The 10,877-nt window shown below is 38.1% G+C and overlaps 1 long non-coding RNA gene across 4 annotated transcripts; it reads right to left on the bottom strand.

The window, feature by feature from the left end:
* Window positions 1–842: 842 nt before the first annotated feature.
* LOC135428659 (uncharacterized) lies at window positions 843–9,385 on the bottom strand. 4 transcript variants are annotated; one of them, XR_010436293.1, is made up of 4 exons: window positions 9,341–9,385; window positions 9,016–9,273; window positions 5,515–5,731; window positions 843–1,086 (listed from the first exon to the last, which is right to left on the bottom strand). It is a non-coding gene; the product is annotated as an uncharacterized LOC135428659 (long non-coding RNA). The 4 variants fall into 4 exon arrangements; XR_010436292.1 differs by lacking the exon at window positions 843–1,086 and adding an exon at window positions 4,987–5,429; XR_010436295.1 differs by lacking the exon at window positions 5,515–5,731.
* Between the last annotated feature and the right edge of the window lie 1,492 nt (window positions 9,386–10,877).

Below are 10,877 nucleotides of genomic sequence, written 5' to 3'. Positions count from 1 at the left end.
AGAGATGTAATAATGCCAAGAAAGATTAACTGGACATTACAATTTCAGAGCCAATCGGTTACACATTTACCGATTGCACTTTTTCACGCGTTTTCCGATAACTTTTTTCATTTATTTTTGATTCATCTGAATATTTATAACCAATTTGGTGATGTAGCAACTTTGTAGTGCAATTTGGCAACATGCGGCTATGAAGTGTGGCAACATGGCACTGAATTTTCACAAACCTGAAGTTTGGCAACGTGGCACTGTAAATGCATGGAATTCTAAAGTGGGGCAACAATTCTTCTCTGTATGGCAATATTGCACGCAATAAATTTTGCAACGAGGTTACAGAAATTTGGCAACAGGGCGCTTTTAAATAAATATTCTTTCATTTTTGTTCCTGTGCTTCTACGTGCTAGCTATTTTTGCTGATTTGAATAAGTACAGAGGACTAGGTTTGTGTAAGAATCATGTATATTTTTATAGCTTTATAATTGAGTAGTAAGTTTGGCATAGATTGTAGGAATAGTAGATTTAAGTCTTTCACGTTCAATCGGAAGTCTGATGAAAATATGTTTATTGCAGTTTTTGTGACGTCTCGATGTTAGTCGCAGCATCAAGCCAGATGCAGTCGACTTTTGGTTTCCCCAGCACTTTTAGACGAATTAGTCGGCCAGACGAGGGAGCATCTGAAGGGTTTAGTAATAGGCCCAGGTTCCATCAGGACCTGCTGTCCTGCCGAGCATCTGTCGACTGTGATACCCCCGATGCGCAATTAATCCCAGCTCGTCAGGTAAGTTCTCGGGCTCAATTTTATTAGACTTCATCTTAAGTTCGCATTCGCGTTTTGCTCTTCTGCTGTCTTTCTGTCAGTTGATGTCGATACTAGTCCCACCTTCTGGCCTGGGCGCAGAATTTAGTCAGCTTCGGCAATAGGCAATAATATCCACTTCATTCCTGGCATTCACATTTCCTGGCTCCAAAACAACTTTCAGCTTTGATATTGCAACGAAAACCGTTAAAAAAAACCGTTATGAAAAATCGATTATAAATAAATGTGGCGGCTGGTTGATAGTTGAGGAGAAACTGGCAACAATTGAACTGCAATTAAGAGAAAAACATATTTTAAAGATACACCAGCAAAGAGTCTGGTTCATTGCAATCGTTTAAATTAACAATATATTGTGGTATTTTCATTAGGTTTTCATATGCACATATGCGTCCCACCACAAACTTAGTATTTTTTGCTGGTATTTTTTAGCGCCATTGTGAATGAGAATATCGATAGTGCACAATATCGATGAAGAAACTGCCGATACGAATGCTTGGCGCCATTTTGAAAATGCAAATCAAATTAAACAAGAGGAAATTGTCAAAATATCAGTGAGAGGTTAAGCAAAACGGTTTTCTTAGTTTTGAATTCTTCCGCAAGCCAAAAATGCGCTGTGTTAAGGTAGATAGTTCTTGCAGGCTCAAACATATTTAAGGATTCATTCAAATGTTCTGAATAACCTTTTTTCTTTGCACACTGCGAATAAGTTTCTGATTTTGCCGGGATTCAGATTCATCTACAACTTAAATTGGCAATTAATATATATATAACAAATAATAAAATATTATTTGGCTTTGGACAAGACTAAAAGGCGGGGACGTAAAATATTTATGAATAAGTTTTTAACAATAATCGAATCAAATAAAATGAATGAAAACGTTTTAGATAGAATCACCATAAAACATAAATTTTGATTGGATTCCTCTCTTAATAAATAAATGAGCTGTGCAATAAGACGAGATACTCATGTGCACAAAAAGTCCTTAAAACTTTATATATTCAGATATTCCAAGTAGATAGATATATAACAATCAAAGAAAAGATGAAAATTTAAATGTATTCGAATATAGAATATTTACCCGTGGATAGGGATACAAGTAGTAGCAGAAGTTCAGAAGTCGTGAGAGGACATTTAAAAGGAATCTGCACTTCAGTTGAGAAAATTGGAATATATCTTGTGACTAGTCGAATAACCCGATTCGCTGCTCAACTCTAAATGGAAGCAGTTAGAGCAATTACCGAGATCCCGGATCAATTATTAAGTGGAGAAAAGAATTATTGATTCGCAAGTCTTTTGCAATGGCGTCTTCTACGCGGAGCGGGATTAAAAAGAATGTTAAGTTAATTAAATAAGGAAACAGGAAAAACCGCAGACTTTGCTAGGAAAAGCCTTCGGATTGGATATAAACTTATCCAATCCAGTTGGCATTCAATAAAAAAGAGGCCGAATATGAGACAACAAAAAGAAAACGAAAGATATAAACTTAAAATAAACAAATATTCAACAATCAATTGAATTTAAGTTCAGATAAAACTTAACTTAATTTTAACATCGATAGTTAAAAATAAAAAAATAAATCTATTTTTTTAACCATGGAGAATGAAAGCAGCTAGCGCAATTACCGAAATCCGAGAAACACAAAAATTTTTAATCAATTTAATAAGTAAAAAAAAAAAAGAAAGAAGAAAAATAGACCAAGGGAAGAGTGAAAAGTATTTTTATCGCCTTGTCCGCTTTCATAGATAGACAAACTGTATACATATATTGTATAAAAACTGTATAAACAAAGTAAAGTGAGAAAAATGTGAGAGAAGAGGAACACAAACGAAAATAAGTTAAGAGAAAGAAAGTTAGATCTGTGCTTGACGAGGCTCAGCCACAGACTGAGCAGGAAGAGAATTTCCCATTCGAAGGAAAACTTATTTAAGGCAGTTCAAAGGCTACTTTGATTGATTATATAGAAATGCGATATCTGCAGGTGCAAGGCCCGCCAAAATCGTTCAAAGGGAATGGGCTCTATAAAGATGCATAAAGGAAGAAAAGAATCCGCCAAAGCGTACAACTTCATCTATATCTGAACTATCATCATACCCTGACTCCATTCAAATCGGGTAAAGAGGGTATCATGTATTTGTGCAAATGTATGAAAACAGGCAGAAGGAAGCATCTCCGACCCCATAAAGTATATATATTCTTGATCGGCATCAATAGCCGAGTCGATCTAGCCATGTCCGTCTGTCTGTCCGTCCGTCCGTCTGTCCGTCTGTCCGTATGTACATATGAGCGCAAGGATCTCAGAACCTATAAAAGCTAGAGACTTGAGATTTTGAATGTAGGTCCTCCTAGTCCTAAGTAGTACGAGTTCTTTCGATAATCGATAACTTGCCCCTGTTCCAAGCAATCGATAAATATCGATATAAGAGCTAGAGACACCAAATGTTGCAAGTAGCTTCCTGAATAGTATATGTATATGTGTATATCAAACAATCGACGCCCTTAAGGACCATTCTGATGTCCTTTGGGCAGCGTGTAGTTCTTGTCCTGCCAACTTAGAATATGTAATAAAAAGGACGAAAATCCTTTAAGGAGCTGAGGAAAAGAGATTTTTGTCGGGAGAGATAAAAGGCTGTAGATCGGCCGTATCCTTGCCGATCATGATGTCCTTTGGCCAACCGTTAGTCCTCATCCTCCCAATTCCGAATATATGTATAATGAAAAGGACGAAAGTCCTTTAGACAGCCCAGATATGAGTACAATTCTTTCGAACATTTTTAAAGCCACAACTCGGCCATATCCTTGCGGATCCTGACAAGTCCTGTGTCAAACAAAGCGTATGAACAAGGACCATAAACTGTCCGAAAGGACAACAAAATCGTCCTTGCCGTTTTCGATATATGGCTAATTTTGTAAAAAGGACATTTTTCAACTAGCCATAACTCGGTCAAATCCTAAAGGATATCGGAAGGATATGCATTTTTAAACTCGTGGTGAGCAGAACTATCGATTGGCATTCAAGGATTTCCATGATTCGACAAAAAATTTCGTCGAAATTTATCCTAGGGGGTTAGTCGCAAAATTGGCTAAAATCGAAAAATTCGGGGCTAACTTTGCCATTTGAAGGACTATCGGGATGTCCTTTGGCCAGCAGATAGTTCTCACCCTTCCATTACAGAATTGACAACTCAAAGGACGAAAGTCCTTCAGACAAAAAAGTTTTTTGGACAATTTTGTATACTGAAAATAGCCCATAATTCGGCTGTATCCTTGCGTATCCTTGCGACACATGTGTCAAAAAAATTATATTAACCAGGACTACCAACTGGCCAAATTTCATTGAGATCGTCCTTGTAGTTTAGGAAATATTCAAGGATTTGTGTTTTCGGCCCATTTCCGTGCGCTCCGCGACTGAAATTTTACAAGTCAAAATAGAAGCCCTGGGATTCTTAGATGACCCCATATTTTTATGATGCAGATCGATGCAGGGGGTCTATACGATCCTAACGCACCATGTCCTTTGAAAATCTGCAAGGATATGAACGAGTTATGTCCTTTTTTCATAACATAAAATGCTTTATACATTTTTTGCCTTTTTTAATTTAAATGTGTTTTTATCTTTTCAGATTGACAAATTAAGGACTACAATGAGCTCTAAGGACCTCCACGACTGATAAAGCAAATTTTTCCAGGATCGGTCTTTAATTAAGCCAGATATAGCTATTTTAAGTTCATATAAGCAAAAATTATAATTTATGCTCGTTTTGTATAATTTTAAGAGAAATAATTAAGAAAATTAGCATTAAAAAACAACAAATTGGTGAATTGAAACATAAATAAATAAGTTATTTAAAATACAACAAGAAATTCCTGTTTTTTTATTTAAAAATTCAAAAGTCAACGGTCTTTAGAAACATATTGCATACCCGCCAGGGGCGTCTGTTGGCAACCGCTGGTTGCCGAGATTTTGTATAAAAATCTGGCAAAATACCAGGCGAACAGAAATGCCCAGAAGGTCGACAAATAATATTTTCGCAGCCGAAAAGTGACGTAGTAAAAAGGGGCACCCTCGTCGCCGGCCCCAAATTTGCCCAAAATTCCGCTCAAGTACCAGGCGAACAGAAATGCCCAGGAGGTCGACGAGTTCTTTTCATTCAACATTTTCAACATAAATCAATTAAAATGAGTACTGTTAAGTAACAGATTATGTAAAATGAGTGCTGTACGGCGACTGTTAAACAACAGCTGCAGCTGCAGCTAATGTAAAAGGGCTCCTGAAAGATAAAGCATACATGTTTTTGGACCATTTCAATGCACATTTTGCAGGGATCTGATCCTATAGGTTCCCAAGGACTATATCGATGGTATGGTATAACCAAGGATATGCTAGTCAACTAGAAACCATCTAGAAGGCGGCACTGTTGCAGGGGGCGGGTGTTAAGGAAAAGCATACACATTTTGGACCCTGTTCCTACGCATTACGCAAGAACATTGTCCTTTAGGTTCGCTAGGACTATATCCATGATATGGAATAACCAAGGATATATAGGTCAACTAGGTACCATGAATAGCGATCATTTGCTGAATAAATGTTGTCCATGGGCGTGGCAGAGTTGGCTGAAAAATACAAAATGAAAAATATATTAGTTTTTGTAAATTAAAATAAGTCTGTTTAATTACGTCCGACTTTGGAAAGACATACCTTTAATTTCGTGATTCGTGAGTCTTTAAAATCGACAGAATTCCACAAAATGTTGATTTGAGAATCGACGCAGATTGGCAACAACGTACATGTAACCGTTGCCATTTTGGTCAAAATTAAAATAAGATTTTGTTTAAGGTATATCCATGGCATGAAATAACCAAGGTCTTTCAGGTACCAACGCTATTGAATGTTTTCTTGTCCATGGCAGATTTAGCTGCAAAATTACAAAAATTAATTAGTATTTGGTAAGCTTTTAATATCGGTTAAACTAAGTCCGACTTCGGAAAGATATACCTTTTGGGGTTCGTAAAAGTCTTCAAAATCGACAGAGCACCAAGAAATTTTGATTTCAGAACCGACAAGAATTCAGCAAACACTTTTTTGTAACCATTGTCCTATTTGGTCAAACCTCAAAAGCCGATTTTTTACATGTCAATTGATATTCCCGATACGGACGATATTGACCCGAGAATTATCCCTTATAATAGTTTCAAAGAGCTTCAAAGTCGGCGCACAGCAAACTGAGCGAGCAATCCAAAAACTGGAGTAATCGCCGTTCAAAGGTAGATAACGCACAAGCAAGCATAAGTAGATATGAATTGCGAAAACACAAACCCAAACATATGTACATATGTATGTATGCAGAGAGAATCGCCAACTATGTGCATACACGTGTATGTATGTATGTGTATATGATTGCTTGTGCATTATCTTCTTGTTTATCGCGCTCCCACGAAGTTTTTGCGAAGTGAGGAGAAAATTACGATAAACTACACTTAAACACTTTAACATTCGTCAAAGTCTACGATTTTTTGTTTAATGGCTATTAATACGTATACCATTAGAGATACGGAAACAGCTTTAGTCGACTGCTGCCGTCTAACTAAAACAAAATCATGTTGCGCAGACGCAAAGTGGACAAAAGTCGGCGCACAGAAACTCGAGTGAGCGCCGTTCAAAGGTAGATAAGGCATACGCAATCATAGACAAGCATAAGTAGATATCAATTGCGAAAACACAAGCCCAAACATATGTATGTATGCAGAGAGAATCGCCAACTATGTATGTAAGTGTATATGATTGCTTGTGCATTATCTTCTTATTGCGAAGTAAGCAGAACATTACAATAGAATAAACACTCTAACATTCGTCAAAGTCCATAAAATCGATGGACTCCTTCAAATTTAGATTCCATTTTTGTCAAACTTTAGCAGGGATTTTTTTTTAATGGCTATTAATTCTTGCGACCCGTACAAGTCCGAAAACGTACATATACCATTAGAAATACGGATGGCAATTACTTGAGAATTGGCACTTCTAATTTTTGTAAAACAGCTTTACTCGACTGCTGCCGTTTAACTAAAACAAAATCATGTGGACAAAAGTCGGCGCACAACAACTCGAGTGAGCACCGTTCAAAAGTAGATAACGCATAAGCAATAAAACAAAAACACTCAACCAAACATATGTGTGCAGAGAGAATCGGCTTATCTACTTATGCATCACATCCACAAAAAGGTATAACAAAATAATAACAGGCTTAAGCTTAATAGACTATCGCTTGCAGCACAACAACATGCCCTGTCGACTAATAGGGCCACACTAACACAGAATAAAGTTGCGCAGATCCATAAAAGCGGCGCTCACAGAGAAGAGCACTCTCACGAGCACTCCCACGAGACGAGAACTTCACAGCCAGCTGTTATTGATTGGACCAATCAGCGATCAGCACCAAAAAGAGTCGACAGCGCGTGAGCGTAACCAGAAAAATGACAGCGAACATACACACGAACAGCTGACTGCTATCTCTGGCTTTGGCTTTGGCTCATCTCTGCGCATACACGTGTTTCTGTGCATGTGTATTGTAAGCAATGTGTCGCATTGTTCTCACTCGAATTTTGATCGCTTGCTCATTTTCGTTGCGCCGGTTTTTTCGTCCGCTTAAGTCACTCACAATTTAACACTCTGTCTGAAATGCATAATACATGCATATTTTATTTAGCTTATTTAATAGCTGCTTTCTTAACAATTGGATTAAACAAAAAATAAGAATTCTACCTTCAACTATCGGACTTGACGAATGTTCAATGGAACCAAAACAAAAAGAAATTACAGTTACAGTCCGAAAACATTTACCATTAGAGTTACAGACGGCATTTCCTTGAAAACTTTCACGTATAATATTTTCACAGAAAACGGATGTAATATCTGCGGATAATAATTTAGGAATGTTATACCTTTTTGAATTCGCAGGGATCCCTACTATCAATTGGCATTCAAACATTTTAAAAATCGATCGGTTAAAAAAAGTGGTTGACCAAAAACCGATTGGTTTGTAAAGTCAACCTTTCTTGATGATTTTTTGGAATATCTCGGCCAAATAATGCCCGATTTGGGAATTTTATACCATTTTGGACTCGTAAGGATCAGTACTATCCATTCATAAATCATCAAAAAATTAAAATCTAAATTTTGACTCAAATCGACCAACCTTTTTTACATCCCCTTTTTGCTCAAGATCGGGTTCGGTTCGAAAATCAAAACTTTCTGATCATTTTCATACCCTGAACCCATTGAAAATGGGTAAAAAGGGTATAATGTATTTGTGCGAATGTATGTAACACGCAGAAGGAAGCATCGCCGACCCCATTAAGTATATATATTCTTGATCGGCATCAATAGCCGAGTCGATCTAGTCATGTCCGTCTGTCTGTCCGTCCGTCTGTCCGTATGTATGAGTCCATGCGCAGTACGAGCTATTTCGATAATCGATAACTTGCCCCGTATCGAAGCAATCGATAAAAATCGATATCGAAATACTGCTCGTAGCGCGAGCTGCATTTGCTGTTGGTAGAAAAGTGTTCAGGATATCCCCTAGTCGGGAATTCCCGACTAGAGCCTTTTACTTGTTTTGCATTTCAATTATCTGCGTCAAGAGGAATCATAATTGCAATGATGTCCGGCATACTGCAAATGCGATTCCTTGCCGCAGGAAGTGCTTACAATCTGCATGGCAACTACTTCAACTAAATTGGCAGCACTCTTTCTTTGCTGCCAAAAAGTTAGCAAGCCAAGAGAAAGGCAATTGCAATTGCGGTTGTGCGGCTGTGCGTGGCGGAGTTGCGGAGAGGGGCACAGCACAACAATAAAAGCGAATGCCTTTAGCTCAAGTTTTGGTGTTTGCTTTTGCTTGACCGGAAACGGAAATGGAACTCGCGACAGGCCACGAAATAGTCGGCGTAAAGATGCATTAAGAATTTAACTATTGCAATTTGGGACAGAGATTAACCGAGTCGAGTGCGTCAATTTGGTCCCATTTAACCACGTAAGGGGTTTTTAAAGAAGTTGATAGACTTTGCTCAAAGCTAAGGGCGTGCGAGATTCCTGAATAGAACGTTCAGCTGACAAACAGACAGCTAAGGAGCATGGTTAGACTTAAGAGCGTGCACAACGTTCCTGGAGCTGGTAAGGCGTCAAATAAAGCTATGCCATACTCACCAGAAAACGATCTTAACGGCAGCAGATAAGTCTGGCACAGGCGCTGGGAAAGCTGACAAGAGCAGCACTCACCAGTCACCAGTCTCTAGTGTCCAGTCTCTAGTCTCCAGCTGCTCCAAGGTCCGCACCAGAAAACACAGCTTGCATGGAAGCACTGTCTGAAAAGGTTGCAAAGGTGAGCTGCAGAGGTGCGCGCTGCCTGGCAATACAAACGATAGGTATTCTGTGACAGGCCGGCAGAAACGAGCCAGGCGTGGTCTATGTGCAGCGGGAGAGGAGAAAGTTGATTAAAAAAATCGAAAATATAAACACAAATACTACTTACGTACAATTCCCATAAGACACCCAGCAAGAGCACGGGAGAAAGCAGCTAAAAATCAAGCAAATCAAACAAAAAATTAAATTATTACAGCAACAAAAACCGTTTGTAAAGTGTAAAAAAAATCGATTGTAAATCAATGTGGCGGCAGGCTGACTGCGATTAGCCGATAGTATTTAACTATCGATGATAGTTGAAAAAGAACCTGACAACTGAGGTGCAAAAAAATACACAAATTTGTTTAAATTCAAAACATATTTCGGTATTTGCATTAATATTTTTACGCATACCGACCTGTTCGCCAACTGTTCGCCAACTGTTACAGCAGAGAAACTCAGAGGCGCCATGTTTGAATCCAATATCGATAGGCATTTTGATACGATTAATCATGAGCTATTCTGTATTTGGCGCCAAAGGTGCATTTTGAAGATGCAAATCGAACAAATGTAAATTATTTTCCATATAGGAGCGGCGCCTAGAACAAATTACTGGCTTGTGGCCAAGAAAAGCATTTGTTGACGAGCAAGAGGAGAGTTGTCAGGCGGCTGCAGCCCCACCACAAGGCTATGGACAAGGGAAGGTATGCAACAGGCAGTAAAACAAATCCGCATTGGCTACGACTAGAACAATTTCGAGTGTTCGTCCTTATTTATACCTTGCGGTTTTGCCAATATGTGAGAATAGTAAAGCTCGTAAATGCTGAGTTTGATGACAATATCTCGGAAAACAAACCGACTTTTCCTATATAGCTATATAAGTTATTAGTGCGATATTGATAAGATTTGGCTTATATGTAAGCTGGATAGTTTAACATAATAAATGCGAGGTTCGGTCAATATATATTGATAAACAGAAACCTGATTAGCGACTGTACGTTCCTATGGCAGCTATTTGATATACATATATACATATATATATCAATACTGACTGAAACAGAAAGTCGGAACTATGCAACGTTTCCCGACTGAGGGACTGGCTTGCGTATAATTCAGACAGACGGAATATACATACGTGATGGGGTGGAAGATTCCTCCTACTGTGTGTTACACATTGCATGACAATATTATCATACCCTTTATAAGGCATAAAAAAATGCTCAAGCTGACCGAGTGACTGATTATTGATCAAAGCACAGACCAAATCGTAAAAGCTATTAAACTGAATCGTTAAATGTAGCTACCTATTATGATAAATGCACGTTAAGGGGTTTTGGCAAATGTGAAAAATGAAAAATAATGGCTTGACTGACAAAAATTGAGTTCAGATATCTTAAGAGCAAAGTATTAAGTTTCGCTCGCCACAAACATTCAAAGCTCTACATAAAAACATTTGTTTTTCTTTTTTTTTAGGAATACGCGAGCTAATTTCACCTGTAACTGTGGAAGTTAGGTGGAAAACGGTGATATGCAATTAGCCTTACTATCATCCGATTGGCATCAAACTCATTTTGCAAGATCTTTGTGAGATTTGATTTGATACGAGCTTAATACTATTCGCAAAATTCAACACTCTTGGATGGGAAGTGGAAATAATATGCTCTCAA

Source organism: Drosophila montana, unplaced genomic scaffold (genome assembly GCF_035044405.1).
Source record: "Drosophila montana isolate Dmon_TW-CO22-7 unplaced genomic scaffold, ASM3504440v1 contig_2496_1, whole genome shotgun sequence".
In the NCBI taxonomy this organism is placed as follows: domain Eukaryota; kingdom Metazoa; phylum Arthropoda; class Insecta; order Diptera; family Drosophilidae; genus Drosophila; species Drosophila montana.
This window is presented reverse-complemented; position numbering and strand designations above follow the sequence as displayed.